This window comes from Pinus tabuliformis, chromosome 8 (genome assembly GCF_031772625.1).
Source record: "Pinus tabuliformis cultivar Carrire ecotype Pingquan chromosome 8, CPIR1, whole genome shotgun sequence".
NCBI classification, from domain to species: domain Eukaryota; kingdom Viridiplantae; phylum Streptophyta; class Pinopsida; order Pinales; family Pinaceae; genus Pinus; species Pinus tabuliformis.
The window spans coordinates 854,858,819-854,884,400 of NC_142294.1; positions in this window are offsets into that span (position 1 = coordinate 854,858,819).

A 25,582-nucleotide genomic window follows, 5' to 3' on the forward strand; every position below is an offset into this window, starting at 1 on the left:
TTATTTTAAGTATGGTTTAAACATGTGATCTAGACATGCAAGAAAGTTACTATTGCGAATTTCATTCATTGATTTAGTGACGACTACGAGAATATACTGGCATCTTTCAATTCAGGTCATCCGATCAAAAAGATTAATTAAAAAAATGATTAAGTTGCCGATTCCGATAGGGAGAACGCCTATTAACGTAATAGCATGTATTGGGTTTTATCATTTATATTAAAAAAATAATATATTAATTATTATAATAAAAATATAATTAACGTAAATTAGTGCTAATAATAAATTTAATAATAAGACAAAAGTATCTAATTATAAAAATAATATGGTCTCACAAACAATTTTATTAACCATTTTCACATTTTCTATTTTTCCTCACATTAAATTATAAATTTAAAAAAACACTTTAATAAATATACGCTCTTCTAACTGTATACTATAAATAATTCAAAATTTCTAAAAGTAAAATATAAACATTTTTATTATCATTATTTACTTTTAATATATTTTTACTTTAATAAATATACACTCTTCTAACCTTTAACTATATATAATTCAAAATTTCTAAAAAGTAAAGTATAATTTTTTTATTTATCTGTATTTACTTATAATATAATTTTAATTTAATTTATAATAAAAATTAAGTAAAATATTTGTAAAAAAAAAAATAGATATTTATTTTTCATTTTTTTATAAATTATAATAATTCATCATTATACTATTTTATAATTGACTATTGTAATATTAAAATTAGTGTAATTTTTTTTTTTTTTTTATATAAATTTTTGAAAAAAAAACTAAAAAAATAGAAAATTTGAGAAAAAAAATACCACAAGAAATTTAATCCTTTGAGAGCCTCGAGAGAAACCAAATTAAAATGAATTTAACCTTATCTATATAAAAATACATTATATTCATATACTATTAATTAATATAATATTGAATAGTTAATATTTGTTTACTAATATTTTAATATAATAAAAATATAATATTTTAATATTTTGTATATTTGTTTAATAAAAATTGAAAATATTTATAGTAAAAAAATTATAATATCCTAAAAAAATTGATATACTAATTTTAATTATAATAGGTAAAATATTCACGAAAAAAAATAAAAAATTAACCTCTTTGTCCTTAAATATAGATATAAATATAAATCAATCTTTCCACACAAAATTATTCATTTTCTCAAAAAATATATTTCTTGATGATGATGATGATGATGGTTAACGTCCACTGAGACCAAACATTAGTCAATTGGACCTAAAGAGACAAATTATTTAGTTTGATTTAAGATTTTATTCCTATGCTCAAAAATCTTGGAGAGAAGCCTCCCGAACTCTCTGTAATTTTGACAACATAAAAGGCTAGGAAGGTCAGTGTTGCAACAAAGATTTTGAAAATGAGATCTAATGTGATTGTACGGAGGCACTCTAAGAGGAAGTGATTTTCATTATTGATGTTCGTATTCTCACAGAGATGGAAAAAGCTTTCCATCTATGGTGTTTTAGGAACTACCCAATGACCCGTTTCACTATGGAGCTCATGAGAGTTCGTTCTAATCTTGGCTATATTAATTTTCTTCTTTGAGCTAGTTACAATGGAGAGATGCTTTTGATCTTCTAGGCTAGGGTTGATGACCTACTTATAATATCTTAATTTTCTTTTAGTTGCTAAATCTTTCTCACACCACATTTTTTATTTGAACTTAGAAGTAACAATATTTTTAATGTTATTAATGTTTTGCAATGCAACATTCTCGTCAATCTCCCAATCGTCTAACTGAGCCCTAGTGTATTTACACCAACCTCGTTTGAGCCTTAGGTGGTTTTGGCTGGAATTTAAAGCTATCTTATGATGTCTATGGTTTCCTATGTTATTGAGTTTGTGCTTGTACAACAGAAGCTAGTCATAGCTAGGCTCTCGATAGGGGAAAGAACCACTTCTATAAGGAGAATAGGATAGGGTGCATTGCTTTTAATTTTGAGGTTATACATTAGAAAACGTTTCTGGATTTTCTCAATCTTTCTCCATGATTCTCTAGAGATACTACAACCCCAAATCTCACATCCATATAAGATAACCGAAGTGACTAATGTCTCAAAGAGAAACTTATTTCTGTCCCACAGTGTGAGGTTTTTTGTTTTACAATTATTTCAAGACAAAAATAATCTTTCCATCCCCCATTAATCCTTTTCTCAATGCTATAGTTCCATTTGAGCCTGTGACGAATATCAATTCCTAGGTACTTGTAGGAAGACACTTCATTTTACTATTGTCATACATAAAATTAGTGTAACTATCCTTCTTGGATTTGATTATCATAAGTTTTGTTTTGTTAGTGTTAACAATCATACCCATGGTAGAGCATAAATCCTTAAGAAGTCTAAGTTGCTAATCAAGATCAGATGGGCACCTTGCAAGAAGAACAATATTGTCAGTGTAGAGAAGAAGGATGATGACTATCCCAACTAAGATCGTGCTAGCACATCCTGCTTCCTCTAAACAACCTTTTAGCTTGTCGATGTAAATGCCAAATACAGTACAGGAGAGGGGGAAACCTTGTTTAACTCTGATATTAGACTTAATATCGACCACCCCTAATTTATCTTTAACTTGGGAATTACATTGATGTATAACCTTATAGCAGTAGCTCTCAACTCAAAAGGAACATTCAGCTCTTCTAATCTATTCCAAAGGTTGTTTCTAGGAACCGTATCAAAAGCCTTTCTAAAGACCACAAAAAAACAAAAGAGAATAGATTTATCATTGAGGAATTCATCCACAATGATCCTAAGCATAACTAGGTGGTTAGTTGTTGAGTGCTGCTTTCTAAAACCCACTTGGCCTTTAGCCCGCTTACATTCACTTTCAAGCCATATGATAAACTTAATTTCCAAAATAATACCATATAACTTGGCTAGGACAGGGCTAATCATAGTTCGCTGATAATTAAAGGGGTTATTTGTATCCCCACTTTTAAAAATAGGGACAATGATGCTTTGAGTCCATGGTTTAGGGAACCCTTGCTTGACCGCTTGAATGAAAAGCTTGTGAATGTGGCGGATGAGGATAGGACCTCCAATTTTTAAGATTTCCACCTCGTAACCTTCAATGTCCTTAGCTTTCCCATTATCCAGGTGATTAACCCCAAAATCGATGTCTTCAATGAGTAAGATTCTTTCTTTGTTAGTAGGGTTTCAAAGTTATCCATGACATTTGGAGATTCATAAAACTTTTAAGATAGGATTTCTAGTCATGTAAAGCAATTTTATTATTATCTTTAGTTTTCCTAGTAAGAATCTTCCTCCAGAATTTCTGAGGAGCTACCTTAGAGAGGTGTAAGGGATTCTCTTGTGTTTTACGAATATACTGCCTTTTTTTGCTTTTATTTAGGGCTTTGTATATTTTTATCTTGCTAATTTAAGCAGATTCATCAACAACTTCCTTAATTGCTCTCACACTTTTACAATCATTGTCATACCATGGATTGGTTTTGTTATTTCTTTTATTACTTGAAACTTCAATTGAGAACTTGTTAATAGAATATAAGAGGGTTGCAGTAAAATTATGATAGAGATATTCTATGTTGTCTATACTAGATAAAGGAAGCAAATTAATTTTTAATTCATTTAGAAAGAGATCTTTTTTATTTCTATCAAAGATTAAATTCTTTTGGGTATAGGGATTATCTTCTATGGGATCTCTATGCCTGAAAAAATTCAAGGTTATAAGTAAAGGCCTATGATCAAAGTCAGGCTCGTGGTCGTTTAAGATGTCAAAATTTGTTATTTCATTGTATGGAGGGAGATTGGAGATAACATAGTCTACCACGCTGCTACCAAGCCCATGGATGTAGGTCATCTGGCTAGAATTGGGCCACTTCTTTAGACAATTTCAAATTATGAGATCCTGAGAACTACAGAGCTTGACTAGCTCCGACCCAAACAAATTCTCCCTGAGGTCTTCATAGCTCCTTTTGTACCAGCTAGCCAGAGTAAGGTCTTCATCTAACCAAAGAGGATTACGGTTGGAATGATTTCTTAGAAGAATAGCTTGGTTGCTTGAACTTTGAGCATTAAAGTCACCCATTGAAAGGATATTGCCTTCATTCCATAGGCTAGAAATATCATTCTCTAAACCATTGTAAGGACTATTTTTATCTAGATTGTTTTTCTTATAGAAGTTAGAATTGATGGGGGGGAAATAATAGATTGCTATGTAGGTTTTTAATCATAAATGTCAGTAATTTCTATCTGACTATATTGGTTGTAAGGGTTGTTTTATAAATCCTAGCATGGGGAGAGATGTTGTTCTTAATGTAACAAGCTATACCCCCAATGCCTCTACGGGAGGATCATGTATTCCAGGTAGATCATAATGTAAATCCATCCATTTTAGGGACCTCAGATTCTTTGTGCTCCCAAGTTTCAACAAGCAAAATAATATCAACATCATTCAAGATCCAACTTAGCTTGGGGCCTTTGTTCGATGGAAATCCCCGACAATTCCAAGAAAGAATCTGGAGCATGTTGAATTGCTATTTCTTATTATCATTTCAGTTTCTATCTCAGATGATGGCTTTTCTATTTCTGATTATAACCCATTTTCCTTTCTTCCTAGCTTCCTTTAACTTCTGAACCTCCTTTCTCAATTCTGCTTGATCTTCTCGAATGAGATCTCCATTTTTAAATATACCCATTCCTTTTAGACATGAGGTTTTACTAAGTATGCCATACTTATGGTTAGTAGAGCTCACCTTTATTCAGATCATCCTTCCTTTATTCTCAGTTAGTTTCAGCAACGTTGTTGCTTTTGTGAGACACGTTGTTTCAATTTGTTATCTGTTATGTAATTTTGTTTGGGCTATGGCTAAAGTATCCTCATCTACCTCCTCTTTAAAATCAAAGATTATAAGGTTCAAGGCCCTTTTGTTACGCTCATGGTCTAATTCTATTAATTTTTTCATTTCATCCTTAATTGGTTTGATATCTAATTTACCTGCCACATTATTTAGGGTGAGGTAGCTATTAAATTTTTCTTCTAGCTCTTTAATCATGTCCTTCATTTTAAGACTCTCTAGAGTATCGACATCTACTTGTTGGGATGTTTGGTTCATATCTTGGTTTTGTTTTTCTATAGCTTGCAACCTAGTCTCCATTGCCTCAATCCTATTCTCCAATAGTTCTATTTTATTTTCTATTTGTTTTGGATCTTGTCTTAAAGATATGTGAATTTATTTTCCAGCATGGCTACTAACTCTGTTTGTAGCTTGACTTCTCTTTCTTCTCTACGTTTCTCTAAAGACTTTATATACTCATAGAGGCTTTGTTGAGTAACTGTGCTAGGTCTACCTTTGGTAACCTATTGTAATTGTGGTGAATTATTCATATTGGAAAATATATGAGTAGATATGTATTAGAAAAATATAAGGAATGTGTGCACCTGACATCAGCAAGCCGGACCGTAGACGCACATTTGTTTTTCTATTACCACAGAGAGATCGCAAATTATTACTGCAAAGAGATTGTAAATTATTACTACACAGAGATCGTAAATAAATCACCCTAAATTATTACCGCAGAAATATCGTAAATACATCATCCTAAATTAAATTGTCCTTATATGTATATGAATTAAATTGTGTTTTTATTATTAGTTTCAAAACTTTTGTAATAATTCATTAGTAATATATTTTATAATAATTATACTATTTAAATTAAGATAAATCCATCTTAATCTTGTATTAAATTTTTATGTATAAGTTTTCTTTGAGTCTAAAACTTGAAACTAAACCTTCCTTTTCAAGAAATTTGTCCCTTTTAACACTTAATAAATGCTAAGTTAAAATAGACCTAAATTAATATATATTAAAATAAATTATATTCTTACACTATTAAATATCTTAGTATTGGTTTTCCTCGTAATATTGTAATAAATTCTTGAATGATTGTTTTAAATAGTAATGAAAATTCAACGTGTAAGTTATAATAAAATAATAATATTGTAGTAAAATTAGTTGGCTATTTTTAATTATATTGAAGTAAAATTAGTTTGTTATTTTTAGTTATAATAAGGATAATATCCATAAAAATAAAAAAGATTTTAATTGTGTTAAATACAAATACAAATAGGAAGAAGTTTTCTCTACAAAATGATGTGTTATTCCAAAAAAAGATATGACTTATTTATGAATCAAATTATATTTTTATTATTAGTTTAAAAATATTTATGATAATTCACAATCATATTATTTTATAACTCATCATTATTTTATTTTTCTTTTATCAAGTGGGAGTGGGATATTTTATTAATCTAGAAAAAGTACATAATTTACATGAAGCAGCATGAGCTTTGTGAAAATTCAATAGGGAGTTGCCCGGGCAAAAACCTGAGCTCGACTACAAAAGAGCTGTAGACAACACAACTGCTTATCCAAGCCTGCAGAGAAACTAAGGAACACCAAAAAACAGTTTGCCCTTAAGGCATCACTTTGGACAACCGATGAACTAGAAACCTTCTATCCGAATTGTCGAGCATCTAAAAACCTGTCATGCATCAAAAGACTGTCGTGCATCCAAAAAAACCTATTTGCCTTTGTTGATGGGGCCCACCATTCTGCAGGCCCACAAAACTACACCAAGTGATGAAACTTAACCTCCGGTAATCTTGTTAACCCAAAGAACATGTGATCCAGCCTTCAATGATCCAATAATCAAGAGGTGATTTTGGGTCGCCACCATGCTTTCACATTATCCCTTTAAACGAACCCGAAAAGAAACATAGGTCATCTCTCTAAACAATTTCAGTTCCAAATGAAGAGATAACAAATGAGCAGTTTATCCACCCGAAATCCGTAGGATGAAGGAGATCCATATAGGTCTCGGCAACAAGCCCACATTTTAACTTCCCTTATGGACCCGAAGCATAAATAAGTCACCGCTTTAATGAATTCCAGGTCTATTTGGTGACTTAATGGTCAAGAAGTTTACTGCTCGAAATCAATAGGATGAATGTGATCTCGGCAACTTGCCCACACATTAATTATGCATATGGACCCAAAGAGTTAAGAAGCCACCATACTATGTATTTTGGGTCCGTTCATAGAATTAACCTGTATGCAATTTCCAATCCGCAAACCATAGGATTATAGAGTTCAAGGAAAACTTTAGTTGCGTGCCTGTCATCATGCTCACTATTTACCATTTGCTACTTCCCCATGTTTAACCCATTCTCTTTTGCTTCCATCAGTATTCTCTCTGCTTATTTCTCATGCTTTGAACGTACTCCCTGTCTATGGTACTCTGTCTGTGACAGTTTTCCTACAATCTTTCTGGGGGAGTCGACATCAACTCATGTCTTTTACTAAATTTGGAACAGATTACTCCTTCATTTGCCAAAATATCCACTAACATGTTGGATGTTCAGTGCACATGAAAAAAACTGAGGGTTCTCAGGGCTCTCATGTGGGATTGTTTATGTTGATAGACATACAATAACTGCCAGTGTTTCGACACTTTTTGTGGTGCTGAGCCATTGCATATTTTCTTGACCAATTTAATTATCATTTCATAGTTAGCATCAATGATGGTATTATGTAAATTTGAATCAATCAAGATTTCTAGGAATTTCTCTAGGGCTATGAGTTCTACCATATTATTAGTGGCCTTCCCAAAATGACTATGAAAGATTACTTTTATGTATCCCTGCTCATCTCTTATTACTCCGACATAACCAACCATCTGAGGGTTTCCTTTAGAGGCTTCATCTATATTGAATTTCATAAAACCATGAGGAGGAGGATGCCATAAATCCTTATCTGTTGTTATATGATTTAGAGTCTTTCTTATGCCATGCGGGAAAGGCACCTCTAGACCCAAGTGTAAAAGTATTTGTGCATCCTACTCTTGAGGTTAGTTCTTAGGGGGTTTCTTTAGAAGGGTTCCTACAGTCTCTTTGAGTTGTCTAATGATCTAAGCTATGATGCTCTGGGATGAGCCAATTATGTTGTTGAAGATCCTATTGTCGCATTCTTTCTAGACATCGTAGATTAGAAAGCCTAGAACTAGAGCCCAAGATTTGTTGATTATTTCATTTTCAGAGAAGTTTCTCCTCCAATTCTTCAAAGTGCCACTAATGCTACAATTGTCCCTATCCATTTGCCTGAAGATTGAAGCCACCCAATTCGACAAGGTGGAGGTGAATGGGTAGAGGTTGAGTAGGTGTTCCATTGTTTCTTCTTGTAATTCACATAACTAGCATCTAGATGGACCGACTACACCTCTTTTCTGAAGGTTTTCCCAAGTCGGAATTTTTTTATGTTGCACCAACCACATAAACAGTTTGATTTTCATCCAGTTCTCATTCTGCCATAGGTCCTTCCATACCTTATCAGGGTTTGGAAAGTCAAGACCTAGGGCCATTCTCTTGGCTTCTTTGAGGTTAAAGTTGCCTTCATTATTTTTTCCCCATCTTAGTTAGCTTGATGATGTTGATGTCGGAATATTTCTTTGTTCCAAGATAACTACAAGAGCTTCTACCTGGGCCTTAAAAGGGGTTTCTTCACTATATACCAGGTTCTTCCATCTTCTCCATTTTCATTTGCTCCTATCATGATCCCAAAATTCATTTACCCTAACTAAACCTCTATTGTCAGTGTCAATCCTGAGATTGGCTAGCTCTTCTCTTAATAGGTTGGGTTCTTGTTGCGAGTTGTCCTCCCAAAACCAAGCTAGGTTTCCATCTCTGATCTCCCAGAAACTATGTTTCTGAATAATGGCTCTATTCTTTGAAGCTTTGTTCCAAATGTGGGAGCCTTTGATGAGCCTAGACATTCGAATGTGATCCCTTTCTTGCCAATTATTTGCATACTTCTATTTCTAGACCTTGGCCCAAGGGGTTACCAATTCCTTTAGCCATCTCCACCATAGTTTTGTGCCCAAAACTTTGCTTAGAGTTTGAGGGTAATCAAGTCCCAAACCTCCATGTGTCTTAGCTTTATAGATCTTATCCCAAGCTACAAAAGCCCATTTCTTTTTCTCTTCCCATTTGCCCCAAAGAAAATATCTTTGGATATTTTTGATGTGTTGCACAACTCCTTTAGGACCAGGAAGGGCTGAAAACATGAATATGGGAATAGTTTGTAGGACAACTTTTGTTAGCACTAGTTGTCCTGCTAAATTCAAAGACCTGTTTGTCCATTTCCAGATTTTGTCCTAGATTTTATTAGTGACTGGCTCCCAAACTACCTTACTTAAAGGTTTGTCTGTTAGAGGTATTCCCAAACATTTGGAGGGTAGATGTTCTCTTTGAAAGCCGAGAATTCTAGTGAAGTTTCTCTGAATAACAATGTAGCAATGTCAGTATCAAGAAAGAAAATCGATGATTTGGTAAGGCTTACCTTTGTACCTGCATCCATAGAAAATTCGTTTAGGATTTGCTTGAAAGATTTGGCTTCCTTGACCGTGGGTGTACCCTATAGCATGGTGTCATCCACAAATTGTTGATGAGTCAAGGCATCCCCATTCAGGGTGAGTTTAAGACCCTCAATTTTTCCTTATACTTTGGCAGAATTGATCACATTGCCTAAACCTTCCATCATGAGAATGAATAAGAAAGGGGAGAGCGGATGTCTTTTTTTAAGGCCTCTCGAAGTCCTAAAGGTTCTGGATGGTGAGCCGTTAAGCAGGATTGAAAAACTAGAGGTGGTGACAAGGGCCATTACCCATCGTATCCAGTTGTGGTCAAAGCCATAGGCTATTAGTACTTCCTTGATGTATGCCCAACTTAGATTATCATAAACCTTCACTAGGTCAGGTTATATGATCATACTTGCCTGCTTATTGCTCTTGAGAGAGTCTACCACCTTGTGAGCTTGAATGATGTTATTTAGAATTTGTCTTGGCCAATGCTAAGAATAAAATGAACATTGCAAAGATATGAACTAATTCTCATGAGCTTCCAAGTGAAATAAGGTGTTGGTCTATTCTTAAAACACCTTGGGACGAACGAATTTGTCCCCTTTCTCATACTATGAGAGTTGAAGAAAAATATATTTTCTCTTCGATTACCCTACCCCTACTCACATCCGTTCTCCTTTTCAAAATATTTTCCACACTACCAACCTTCTTGATTTGTTAAGTCCACAAAAGTATAGTGATATCTAAATGTTTGTCTCCCTTATTTTTTTATCGTTGAAATAAAATATTGAAGAACTCGTTTGAGTTAATAGCTTAATTTCTTAATGTCCGATAGACAAAACTGGTCTTAATAGATGTTAATTAACATCATCATTGTCATCATCATTATATATATGTATATGTATATGTATATGTATATCCAATTTATTTTATTTAATATTTTATTATTCATCCAAATTCATTAATATTATTTTTTCTTAAAATGTTATCCATATACATTCTATTTTGGTTTCCTATCATTTATGTTGTCTTTATAATCTATTTTAATCATGTTGTATTTATCATATTTTTTAATATACTACTTTTTCTCTTTTTAATTTTTATGAGTGGTAAAATAATTTTTTTAATTAAAAAGAATTATGAAAAAGGAGTAGCAATAAGAACCACATTAATTGGTTTGAAACGTGGACTAAATCCTAACAATGTGATTAATTCGAAAGACTTATATCTTAAATCCAAAAATAATAATAAAACATGAAAATAATAAACCAATTTATTTAGAATTTTTATCTTTTTTTTTTTTCCAAGGAAAAAAACGGTAACCTTTTATTAAAAAATTTAATGAAAAGTTACACTAGCACATGCAATGAAGCATTCAGTATGTTGCCACATGGGCTCGCAGCATTAGTAAACTAACGTGCACAAAGAATAAGAAGGAGAAGAGAAAAGAGAACGAGAAAAGGGGAAAAAACCTGACTTCCGGCAGTGAGAGAAACTCACGCTTCAGGTTTTTCGCCCCTTTCTCTTTTCAACCTTGCGCCACTCTCCCACAGTGGGCTCGGTCGAGGCAATGACTAACTGGGTTGTTTCATTCTGTTGTCCTGTTTCTTTATCTGAATCTGAAGTATCTGAGTGATGATGCTGTTTGATGCCTCCCATGCTTTGATCCACGCTTATCATCTCTGACTGATTTTGCTGGGTCTCTGCCTGAAATGAATGAGGCTGTAGCTCCTTGTTGACTGCTGTATTTTCCTTCTGGAACTCCAGATCAACCTCCTCTATGGTGTTATCATCCTCCTCTGCTTCTGTTTCTGCGTCTTCTGATACTGTAGGGGCTTTCTTTTCCGCGGTTCTCTTCTTTATGACATTGTCTATATTCTGCCATCCTTTGTGCTTCCTTTGTTGTGGCTTGCTCTTGTTAAGGCTTTTGCATGCATTGAACAGATGACCTGTTTGTTGACATCCCCTGCACCTGAATGCTGTGTTCTCATAGTCCAAAGGTTGTTTCCATTGAGTATTGTTGAAGTTCAGGGTGATGCTTTCTGGTAAACCCTGACTGAGATCTACCTCGACGCAAATTCTAGCAAAGGTAAAGATTCCTTTTAAATGTCTCTCTGTATCAATCTTTAACATTCTGCCGAGGGCATTCCCTATTGCTGCTAAGGATGAAAAGTGCCAAAAATGCATCGGAAGATTATGTAACCTTAACCATACCGGCATTTTTGACACCACCATGGTGTTTGGATCAAACTCCGGGAACGAGGGGGTAACAAATAATCCCGCACTGCCCCAGAACCATGGTCCTTCGGTAAGAGCTTTTTCCCTCTCTTCTTCAACGCGGAAAACTACTATGAAGAAGCCTTTCGAGCATAGGTGGATCCGGCAGTTTTTTGTCCATGCCGTATGTATCCATTGATACAAAGCATCCGATCTAGGCCAGAAGCCGTTAAATCTACAAATAACGGCGTTTTTTTGTAGATCTGTGAATATGCCCTTTACCTCTGGGATATCCAACGGAATTAGAATTTTTATCTTGCAATTTTCTTTCTATTAATTAAATTACAAATTATTTAAAATAAATAATATATAATTTTAATTAACGATGATACATATTCTTAATCATAAAGATAAATATATAAAAATTTAATTAATTTCATCAATAAATATATAAAAGAAAATTGTAAGTTTGGTAGCGAGACTTCATTTTCACCACCATTGTCAATTGAACTACCCTAAACGAACATTAATAAATATATAATTAGAACTAAGAATATTTTTTAATAGAAAGATGTAATATATATATATTAAATATGAATAATAGTTTTAAATTACTATATATTTTATGATATAGATTAAAATAACCTTTCATATTTATGATTAAAAATTTTATATTTAAATGTAATTATTAAATATAAAAATATAAATCAGTTTCATTAATGAAAATGGTTATATATACGAATGAATGTAGAATATTTTTCAAAATTTTAATAAAAGGAAAGATAATAATATTTTTATATATAGAAACGTGAAAATATATAAATATAAATAATATTATTAAGAATCAATAAAAACTCATCTTGGCTCCATATCTATCAAGTACCTATATGAATCAAAATTCTTACAAATATTTCCTAAAAAAATTGTTTTTTTAGAGTTTTGATACTTTATGCTTAGTAAATATATTGACATATTCTTTGTTTTCGTTTCCCATATATTATTGAATAAAATTTTCAAAACTATCTCCCTTTTATCTCTAAATCCATATGTTTATTATTATTAAGTTTATTTATTTTTTTGACACTTCCCTCATAATGTTATTAAATTTTTTTACTAATTATAATGGAAATTAAATCATGGATATTCTTGATTAGAAAATAGGATTTGTTATAATAGGATGCGCCAATAATATGGCTTATCAATATCACATGACCAAAAAGCCATAAGTCATTTTACATGACACTTGTTAATACAATTTTTTTTAATTAATGAATTTAATTAAGAAACAAAAAATGCATAATGTTTTGGAAATAAATCTGAGTCATTGATTTGTGTATACTATCAAGAATATTCTAAGGAGGTTAAATCCCTTCCATCCACCTAATAACTAGGAAAACTACATTAAAAATATTAAGGTGGTTGATATTTATAAATATAATAAAGAAAGCTATTTCAATAAAAAAGCTATTGCAACACTACCAATGTACACATTTCCCTCATTAACCATGTATAAAAAGTTTATTGGCCATCCTTAGCTTGCGAAAAAAATAAAAAATTACACATCTTATTGTAAAATGGACCATTTTGCTAAATAAAATTTTCTTATATATTAATTTATTCAACTAATTAGAATATGAACTTATTAGAATTGGAATAATCTCAAATCTGGTTCAGAGCCATGTATCTAATTTAATTTGAGAAAGAAATGAATTACACAACCATTTTTCCTAATAAAATTTGTTTATATAGTAATTCCCCCATCTAATTAGAATATGGACTTATTAGAATTGGAATAATCTCAAACCCCTAGGAAATTGGTGGGATCCAACCTAACAAACTCTAAGACACTACACCCATTGATTACGACTAAGCATATGTTGAGCATATTCCACTGAGAATCAATCTAGGCCATCAATTAAAAACAAAAACAGAAATCAACATATCTTCATCAACCTTAAGTTGAATAAAAAACCTTAGACAATTATTAATAATTAATTTAAAATTTAAAAAACCTTGTTCCAAAATAAGATAATCATTTGTAAATAATAATATAGTAATAAATTCTTGAATTCTTTTTTAATAATAATGAAAACTCAACTTATTCATTTTAAAACAAATAAAAATTATAATATTAGAGTAAATTTGTTTTTTTTACTTCTAGTTATAAAAATAAAATATCTATTAAAAATTAAAATTAAAATTAATAATTTCTTCAACCATAAGTTCTCAACACATATGTTTATATATATATATATTAAAAAAATAAAATTAATACTAAACTCTGCTCTACTCCACATGCTGTGACAGACCATTACGCAGAATAAACTTTTACAAATATTTTAGTGCAAAATTATTATTTCATACTCAACTCCACTATAGATGTTGTAAAAGCGCTTTCCACACAGTAAACTTTTATAATAACTTTATTACGAAATACATTTGGGTAATTGTCCCCATTGTAGTAATGGATTGAGGTAAACTTTTGTCACTCCTTTAATCTAAATTTATCTAAAAGCAAGGCCGTCTATTCATCTTGAACGCATTGAACAAATCTTGTGTGCAAACTCAATTACTCCCGTGATATTTTTAATCATTAACAAAGTTGTTTTTTTGCAGTAAAATATTCAGAGTAAATGAGTGTTTAGTATCATTTCTTAAAAAAATAATAGTAAATTGAGACGTTGTGTGTAAATCAAGCCTGAGCCCATTGATTAAGATAAGAAAGTAGCTCAATCATTTATTTAATATAACATGTAAAGCTAAAACATATGACCGCACGATGCTCTAATCCGAAGCCTGGTTTTGCCATACTTCAAAATTTTCACGGCTCAATCAAACAAAGCTCATCTATGTCGGACTGCAGCAAGCACCACTGGGCCAACAGATACGTGTTCCGTTGAATATTTGACAATCATTGTCGCTCTGACAGTGATAAGGAATACAATGAACTACTTTATAACGAGCCTCTACTGCAATGGAAGGATCTGAAAAGAAACCACAGTCACAAGCCAGACTACAATGAACTATAAAAAATGAATTTATTGAAAATTGACTTATCCCAGCAAGTTGGGTCGATATTTCGAACCAAGAAGTTGGGTAAATATCTCGACTCAGGAAATGTGTTTTATCATTAAAACAAAAAATTAACAAATCCCAAGATCGATATTTAGAACCAATAACTTGGGTAAACATTTCGAACCAAAAAAATGTGATTTATCAGTAAATAAAAATACAACAATTAAAATCAATCTAACCTTGCACTGCAAACATGATGAGAATTATTGCAATCAAAGCCATGAACAATTTGAAGTTTCTCGTTCCCGCCATTGAGAAAAATGTTTGTACCTCCCTAATATATTCTAACAGCAGCAGTGCTTGACATATATTTATAACAGAACGGCCGACTCTGGTAATGCCTAATAAAGGAGCTGGGTTAATAACAGTGCTGCGCTACTGTCAGAGGACGACTCATCTTTCCCAATATATCCTGCATGTAATGCAAATGCAGAACCGCGTTCATGTTTTTTCCTTATTTCTTGCTGGTTTTGTTTTGTGGTTTTCATTATATGTTTTCTGGGTTACTATTTCATTGTTATAGAGTTGTATTTCATAAGTGAAACAAATTGAGCACCACAATAAAATCTCTGAGGTATCAGTCCCAGTCCGGGATTTTTGGATGTGTTTGCTGCCTTCCTTCTGTGCCCATATCACGCCCATCCTGATTCCAAAAAGATATTTGCACGCTGTTCGGCATTCATAGAAGATTTACTTTAATAACGAGCCTCTACTGCAACGGAAGGATCTGAAAAGAAATCACAGTCACATGCCAGAACACAATGAATTATAAAAAAATAAAAAATAAATCACAGTCACATGCCAGAACACAATGAATTATAAAAAAATGAATTTATTCTACTGTGAATAATAAAAATTGACAAATCCGAGCCAAGTTAGGTCGATATTCCGAACCAACAAGTTGAGTCTACATTTTGAACTAACCAATATAGTTAGTCATAAAAAAAAGTTAACAGGTCGATAAGGTCGATAACCAACCAATTAAATTAACATTTGGAACCCACCAATATAATTTATTATCAAAACAATTGCAGAAATTAACAGAAGACAAATATAATTTATTAGGGAAACAATTGCAGAAATTAACTGTAAACATAACGTAAATTATTGCAATAAAAGCCATAAACAATCTGAGGTTTCTCGTTCCAACAAATTAAATTAACATTTGGAACCCACCAATATAATTTATTATCAAAACAATTGCAGAAATTAACAGGACAAATATAATTTATTATGGAAACAATTGCAGAAATTAACTGTAAACATAATGAAAATTATTGCAATAAAAGCCATAAACAATTTGAGGTTTCTCGTTCCCGTGAGAAAAATGTTTGTATCTCCATATTATAATTTCTCTAGACTTCTCACCCAGGACTAACAGCAGCACCAGCAGTGCTTGATATATATATGTATATAACAGAACAGACGGCTAACTCTGGTAATCCCTAATAAAGGACCTGGATTAACAAAGGTGCTGGGCTACTGTGAGAGGACAACTCATTTTGAGTATGTAATGTAAATGCAGACCCGCTGTCAGTAAGCCCTGGTGCTAAGGACTATCAATTTTGCAGACTGCGCATTTTTTGAAGAGTTGATTGTCGTTGAAATGAAGATTAGGAAAGCCCCAATAATGTTATTTAAATTTGAGATTGTGTTGGAAATTTTATATTTTGAGAAAGTTTAGTGGTTATTTTTGTGAATCTAAGTTACATGTGTTAAATTTTAATATTTTATGTGTAATATAAGATTTGGATACTGCTGAATCTATTTCCATCATAAAAATATAATTTAAACACTGTCTCTTCAAAAAAAAATTAAAAGTAATTTACCCTGCCACTTTTAGTTCTTCAACTTAAATTCCTTTAAATTTATAAAAATAGCAATGTATTTCATGTAAATATAGATAATAAATTATGAATCTCCTGATAATTTTTATTACAACATGTCACATTATACTTAGTATCCAAAGAAAGAGAAAAAGAACTAGATGCTTCACAGTTTATTCCACTTGTCTTGTCTTTCCATTAGTACTAAGTCCACAATTTTAACCTAAACATGTTGTTTTGCACTGGGGAAGAATGTTTCAAACATTTTCCACTTCCTTCCCACGCCTTTAGAATTTGTTAAAACCTTAATAACATGTAATGGGTTTTATAATTTATATTAAAAAATAATTTATTAATTATTACAATAAAAATATAGTTAATTATCATAATAAAATTATAATTAAAATAATAGAATATAAATTCAATGATTCAATAATACATTAATAAATCAATAATTCTTAATATCGGTTCTCAATGTATTTCTTATAGATATTTATTAAAAGGAATAATAAGACCAATTTTCTATTAACCTTTCACATACTGAAGATAAATCAGCATTGTTGGTTCGAAAAATTAATCAAAACAAACCTAATACAACCTAATGCAATGAATCCTGAAGACGATCTACACAATAAAAATATGATTAATGTAAATTAGTGATAATAATGAATTTAATAATAAAAGAAAAGTATTTACTTATAATAAAAATATAGTCTAATAAACCATTTTATTAATCATTTTCACTTTTTCTATTTTTCCTCACATCAAATTATAAATTTTAAAAAATACTTTACACTCTATATACTATAAATGTAATATCCCTATCATAAATAACTGTGTAAAAGTAATTTTAAAATTACGAATCGGTTATGAAACTAATTCTTGGTACTCGAGGAAAAATCAAGAAAGGGAATCTTGTTAAAAAGGTATTCATTGGGGAATGACCTCAGATGGCTGGAACATAGCTTGTTGGTCACGGAGTTTTTTAAACGACGATGAGGATGTGCAAGTAGTAGTGCTTGAGTTTAAAATACATTTAAAAGAGAGGTTCGAAAATACTGTGAGTCGTGGGTGAATTTTATGAGATACCGAGCTTTGCTGCAGGTGAATTATGGAAATTCGACATATGTTTTCTGTAACAGGGATAGAATATTAACGTTATTTGTGTGGGAGTTGGTTTCATTTTGACTCTATTCTATTGGAGACCATAATCACCCGAATTGGTGACAGAAGATTTAACGGCGAGGAAGTCAGACAAGGATTGATGTTTGTTCACGTTTCGCGAGCACAAGGAGCCTGATATTTGATTAATGTACAATGATTCCAAACACTATGAATCATGGTTCATTGACACACATGATGTTAAAGGTGCTTTCATGGAGATTCTACTATAAAAATAAAGAGATTAGCTATGCCATGCACTGTGATGGAGGCATGGAGGCAAGGAGGCTGCCAATATAAGATAAGTAACCGCATTTTTTATAGAGAAAGAATTTTAATGCATGCAGTAAAAAAATGATTATTTTATATGTTTTCCTTTTAAGAAAATATGGAGGCTGCCAAGATAAGATAAGTAACCACATTCTTTATAGAGAAAGAATTTTAATGCATGCAGCAAAAAAATGATTATTTTATATCTTTTCGTGGAAAATATGTTAATGCATGCAGCGAAAGAATGATTATTTTATATGTTTTATTGGTAAGAAAATATGTTAATGCATGTAGTAAAGGAATGATTATTTTATATGTTTTCTTGGTAAGAAAATTTGTTCAGGCATGCAGTAATAGAATGATTATTCTATACGTTTTCTTGGTAGGAAAATATGTTAATGCATGCAATAAAAGAATGATTATTTTGTATGTTTTCTTGGTAAAGAAAATATGTTAGTGCATGCAGTAAAAGATTGAATATTTAATATGTTTTCTTGGTGAAAAGATATAAGATAATGGCATTGTGATACTAGCTAAGTTCTAAGTTCATGTGAAATAATTATGCATTACATGTATGATAGAATTAGCTAATGATGCACTTCTAGGCTCATAGATATTTATTTCTATAGTTTTCCTTTTTAGGAAAGGGTGCATACTTCATGTATAAAGATGATGGATTTTATGAGAAGATCTCTTGATAAAAAAATAGACTTTCTTATTTTTGAAAGACATATGAATAGTGTTCATATCATACCAAAATTATGTACTTGTTTCATGAAAAGACTATGTGCATTGGAATGAAAAGACTATGTGCATTGGAGTAAAAGTAAATGTGTTAGGAAAAGAACACATGTTGCATGCACATAAGGGTAGCTATTGTGATTTTGGAAATATGATTTTGTGTGTACATAGAGAAAGTGATCATGTTAACTTTCTTGAAAAATATAATGTCTTGAAAAGATTGTCTGTCTTGTTAGATGAGTTGTGTTGACTTCTTGATTTTGATGCATAAAGAGTAAGTTAACCGTGTCTTTGTATCTTCATTTTTATGCATAAAGATGAATATCTTTAATAATTTCTTGAAAGGGAAGCTTGGGAAACCTTCATATAGGAAGATAGAGAAATGAGGTTATAACAACTTCCTTCAAGGAAGAATTATGTAATGGTTTACACAAAATGTTGATAGAATTCTAGAAAAGGGAATAAGTGTTGCATACATTAAAGGAGGACTCTTATGGTAAGCTATTGGATGCGCAAAGAATAGTCTTTGTGTTCTAGAAATATGTTATTTGTATGGCTAGAAGAACTGTTGAGCTATAATTCCTTGGGAAAATGACATGTGATTACTCTTATGCTAACAAAACTATTGTCTTAGTTTCTTGTTGAGTGAGATGTGTATGCGCACGAGATTTTTATTAGCTTTCATTAGAAGTGATATATATATATTCGCATGTGGGAAAAGTCTAGATGTTGTGTGAGAATGCTTTATATGTTTGCATGCCTCAAAGTAATAGCTAAAGGACTAGACCTTTTGAAGTTTATGTAAATTTTCATGTAAAAAGGTGATAACTGATGTTTTAGTTAGTCCCTTCAAAAGAATGCCTTACTGGTTTTTCCTCTAAGAATATGTGCTTATGCGAAGGGAAATGCTAGTTAATATGAATATTTATAAATGTAATCATGATGTCAATGTTGATAATGATAACATGGCAGGTAAAGTTGGATTACTTACGCAAGGCATAGATTGTATTTAACATTGTGGCAGGAAAAGGATTAATGGTCCATGCAGATAAGTACGAGTTGCGGGAATCATACATTTCTAGAACAGTCATGCCACAAGGAATGTTGCATGTGGCGGTATGTAAGTAAAAGAGTATATGGAAACTGTATTAGCTTTTAGCTAGTTATGTGACAACTTAATGATAAATCATTGTAATAATTATATAACAATGGTCAAGGGATGGAATCCATTATAAGCCATTGAGTGAGGGGTGAAATCCCTCACGAGCATTTAATAATAAGATTAAACATTTGCTGGCTTTCACCCTACAAGGTTTCCAGGGTATATTGGTGTTCAATGGTGTGATTTCCTTTTGTGCCAGTTTGATGATGATGAATCCTTGAGGTTGATGGTTCTTTATTTGATGGCCTAACCATAATGTCCAAGTATGAGATTAATTAATATGGTGAAGGAATTCATGAAATGGATGCAAGGATTCATGAGACAGTTTATGTTATTACACTACCACAATGGTGGTTAATGGTTATACAACTTACTGTCTTTTATTGCAATTTACTTAATGTACTAATGAACATTATATCTAATGGTTAATGATGAATTGTGGAGTTGTGAATTGGATAATTACTTGTGGGTAATTTGTATAAAAATTCTAACTCCATGCTTTTATTTGCGAGGTTACCGGGGTACGTTACAAGTGGTATCAGAGCTAAAGGTTGCAGTACGGGCGCATGAAGATGATTGGTAGTTGAGATTGGTTAGTGTTGTATGACTAACCAATAGAACTTATATGCATTAATTGAATTGGATTTAAGATTATTACAATTTCTAAACAAGTGATGGTTTGATTGGTGTCACATGCATCGAATGTGTGTATGATGATTCTTACTCTCTCTGTGCTATAGTTCCAGTTGTTTATGAGAAGAGTTCTTACTTTTATTCACCATGAGAATGCATGATGAATAATATATGCTTATGTCTTAATAGATTGAATGGTTTTTCCCTCTAATTAATTGAAATTCACTAGCATGGTATGTGTTTTATGTTTTTTTTTTCTCGGTGAAAACTATCTATTCTATTATATAATATTTACAGGTAATCTTTACAAGCAGAGAAACAGGCCATCCAGGGCCAGCTATGGCACCTTGGAAAACTTAGCATGACACAAAATGCTCCCTCGCAGGGGCAGCACCTACAGGACTTACTGAAACTCCTCCAGAGCATAATAAAACAAAAGACCAAAATGACAAGACTAAACCAGAACTTGCAACAGCATTGAACTAAACAGTAACGAGACGCCCGCGCAGAGGCAGCTAAACAGTAACAGTGAACCTTGTCCAGATATGTGACCGACATAAGTATGACAAAATTAAGAACTGAAGATTATCAAACACAGTAACGAGGAGAACCCAAATACCCGCTGAGACCTTTGACATGGACCGGCGTCGACGGAGAAGGGAGTATGCCGGAGTGTGCTTCTGGGGATCAATCTTCGGGCTCCTCCACAATGAAACAGCTCCAACCTTGGCTTGCAGGGTCTCCTGGCCCCATGTCCATAGGCTCCTTTGCAATGTTCTGAGGTTCCAGCTCCAGAGGATGAGAAGGGGCTTGCTGGAGCTTTTTCCCAGAGGTGCCAGCTTCGATTGGTGGCTGCAGCACTGGACTTTCCTCCCCACTGCCTTCTGGGAGTGGCTCAGCCGAAACTGGTTGCTTTCCTCCTTCATTTCCTTCAGGTGCCTTAGTAAAGAGTACAGAGATATGAGCACTGATAGCTGCATTATCCTTCGAGCTGCCCAAGTTGAAGACGACTGAGCCGAATGCTGGAAGCTGTGGCTCTCCTTCACTTGAGCTGCCAACCTCCATGAACTGCCCAGCCGGAATTGGTGTAGCTCTCGCTCTCCTGTAGCAGTAACAGCAGCAGCAGTGATGGTGCTCATCTGCTGCAGGGGGGCGTGAGGATGCACCTCGCCCAGGTCCCCTTCTGCTCGGTTGCCTTTCTCGCAGTTTGGCCATAGACTTCCCGACGCCTTCCTCTCGCTCCAGGACTGTTCTCGTGGTTTTGAGGTCCCCGTGGAAACTGCTACAGGATTGCAGTTTCTGAAATGAGTGGTAAGAACAAACACCGAGCAGAATTTGCCAAAGATCACCAACAGGACTGGCGGCCTCAGAGCAGTCTTTGCCTGAGTGTAAATCTTCACTCCGTGCTTCCAATATACCCCAATAGCCCTCAGCGAGCCACTCCCACTTGAGGTATGCGCTTGAGTTACTGCTGCGATAAACTGAGACTGCGATGTGAGGTGGTGGAGCGCCCACCCGTCCAGAGTCCTTCTGAGTATGCACCCCCCCTGCCTCACCATAACAATAAACTGGTAGTGCTCCGCCTTCCCCTTGAAGACTCGCATTATTCCCTCGAACAAAGCATGCATTAACTGCAATCTGCCGTCCCATTGCTTCACCCTGCTCGGCATTGAATGCCAAGAGCTCGGGCAACTAAACCTTAAACCTTGGCGGCGTAGAACCATTACGCGGCATTGTTAGCACGGGGCGGCACATGCTGGGCATGTGGCTCGTCCCTGTGTGACGTGCCATCACCCGCATCCAGGGGGTATGTGTTTTATGTTAATCATTACTTGTTGTGAGATTAAAACCATTGGAGCCTCCATTTAATGATGGTTGAATTTATCTCTACTATGGGTATGAAAGATTTCTTATGCATGTTGCATTCCAGTGTGAAGTTAATTGTAGATGTATGTTCAGTGGGTAACATTTCCAGTGGGTAACATTTCGAGGACCCATTCATGGTAGAATTACATGTGACAACTCTAGGATTCATTCATGGTAGAATTACATGTGACAATTATTCATAAATAGGCTACCTGTGTTAATGTAGTTGTTAGTAAACTCTAACTACCTTCCCCAACTATAGATGCTTCGAAAGGAAAAGGAACCAAGGAGAAGGAAGAAGATTGTGTTGTAGGGACAAACGGAGATGGGAAAAAGAATTGCTAAGTCTAGTGATGACCAGATAGTGCAGGCTTTGAGTGCCAGAATCTTGCAGAAGACGCTAAGTCTGGTGATGACCAGATAGCGCTTGATGTGCATGTGAGTATTCCTTGGACCATGCTTAAGGAGTTGGAAAATGATAACTGTAGTGTTTTGATGTTAATGATTTTCATAGTGTCTCCTTGAAGTCATTATTCTGAAATGGTCACATAGTAGTGTTATGATAGTTGTTGCTTCTAACATTAAGTGGTAACTCTGGTGCATGCGTGACACTTAGGGAATCATCCTTCTAATTACATAAGTAGAGGAATTGCTTCTGATAAGGGTAGTTTAATTAGTTAGTTATGCATGTTGAACCAAGGGTTGGTCAAAACTCCTTGATTATGCTTAATTATATTAATGATGAATGGCCAATGTTGGCCATTTTAAACATAAGATAATACTCCATATGACGGTGTGGATTAAGACAATAGACTATGGGAAATTGGAAATGTTTAGATTGTTAACTCAGCTATTGTTGACATTTATACATTAATAAATATTTGCATATGCTTTTATACATGACAATATTATATGCATAAATTTTTTTAGAAATTGAATACTTGTTAACTGATGCATATTTATAACTAACGTTGCTGATGGGATTGAGTAGTGGTAGCTTAATGGCAACAAGAAAACTCGTCATGTAAATTGTTGCAATGTGAATTGCAATCATAAATGAGAAATTAAAATGTTATATGATATGCATGAGTTGTGTTATTTGGAAAATCTGAATGCATACAACATTTTTGATAGATATGTTTCCCATCAATCTAGATGGTGTGGACCCATGATGAGCGTTAAGTGTAAATGCATGCTGTACATGCATGTTTATTTTGTTAACGATAATGTTCATATGGTTCATTACGTAAATTACTTTGGGAAAGAGTAATAAAAGAGAAATTGAACATGCCAGATAGTTGCAGATAGTTGGGAAAGGCTAGAATGCCTTGGGTTGATGGTCGTTACCTACCCAGAGGAGTTGATGGTACTTTTCTACCTGGATATGCCTTGGGTTGATGACAGTTACCTACCCAGAGGGGTTGATGGTACTTGTCTTCCTGGATATGCCTTAGGCTGATGGCAGTTACCTGCCTAGAGGGGTTGATGGTACTTGTCTGCCTGGATTTAATGCCTTGCGTTGATCGCAGTTACCTGCCCGGAGGGGTTGATGGTACTTGTCTGCCCAGATTTCCTCTCCCTAGAGTTCAATGATCTCAGTAAGGGAAAATAGTTTGCCAAGATGGTGAAGAGGGTAAAAATCCTAAGGCAACTCTGTTGATTTGGAGCCTGTTGGAGGAGGCCCAAAATTCCTCATAGACGAGATGCTGTCAGAGGAATAGGTATGACGTTGCCAAGAGGAATGTTATATTGGACCCTATGTGGTCATTGGAATTCTTGAGCTGGTTGGCCAGTGGAATTCCATGATAGGCCTAGTAAGGTCTCTATCAAAGAAATTGTCTGGATGTGAAAATGACTCAATCTGGTTGTGGAAACCAATTCCCATGGGTTGGGAATTCTTTAGCCTATTGTGGTTCGCATAGCTAAAGAAATTAACTAATCAGTTATAGGTTATGTTAAAAATGAATTCTATATATAGTTGTGTAAAATATGTTATGCACATCAACAGAAAATGAGCTTAGTGATCAATAAGGAGTTATTAGAAATTTTAATTCCTTTATTGTATTACTAATCTTGTGAAAGTATTAGTAGGGGCTAAGACAATTTTCAAATGATGCAGTGATTGACTGTTTAGATGATTAGAGAGATAGGTGCTCTTTTGGTACTCTTAGAAGTACTTTTTGGATGTCTTTAGTGAGAATTAATTTAGTGTGCACGTGGAGCAGTGATTTATCATTTGATGATTAGAGTTACTGCTCTTTAAGTACATGTAAAAGTATTGTGATTTAAAAATCATCTAACATTGCACAATTGATTGATAGTCAAAATTATTTCATTTGACTAAACAATTGTGACTAATGTGATTGAATTTGTTAGTCATACAATACAGGATTACTTACCATGGAGGGTTGATGGGTTGTTCAATCACTATTAAAATTCTTACCGGAAAGTACTCATGGTTTTCAAGAGTAATTGGTAAGTAATGGTAAGTTCATATAGAGATTTGTCTTTATATATTATGAGTTTGAATACGGGTCAAATAATGGAAATTAGAACTTGCATATTTTTGCAATTATGAATGCTTAAGACTATTGATCTTTCTTATGATTATATCATTACTATTTTGTTTGTTGTCATTTCTTGGAATGAAATATTTGAATTTGAAAGAGGTAGGATCACATTTTTTATGGTTTAGATGGTTATAACATGAGTAGAATCTAAAAGTTCCAATGAGAGATGGACACCGAGGAGGGTGTTCTTGTTAAGGAGGGGAGTATGTAATATCCCTAGCATAAAAAACTTTGCGTAAAAGTAATTTTAAAATTACGAATTGGTTATAAAACTAATTCTTGGTACTCGTAAAACTAAATGAGGAAAAATCAAGAAAGGGAATCTTGTTAAAAAGGTATTCATTGGGGAATGGGCTCGGATGGTTGGAACATAGCTTGTTGGTCACAGAGTTTCTGAAACTATGATGAGGCTGTGCAAGCAGTAGTGCTTGAGTTTAAAATACATTTAAAAGAGAGGTTCAAAAATACTGTGAGTCATGGGTGAATTTTATGAGATACCGAGCTTTGTTGTAGGTGAATTATTGAAAGTCAGCAGATGTTTTCTATAACGGGGATAGAATATTAACATTATTTGTGTGGGAGTTGGTTTCATTTTGACTCTATTTTATTAGAGACCAGAATCACCCGAATTGGAGACAA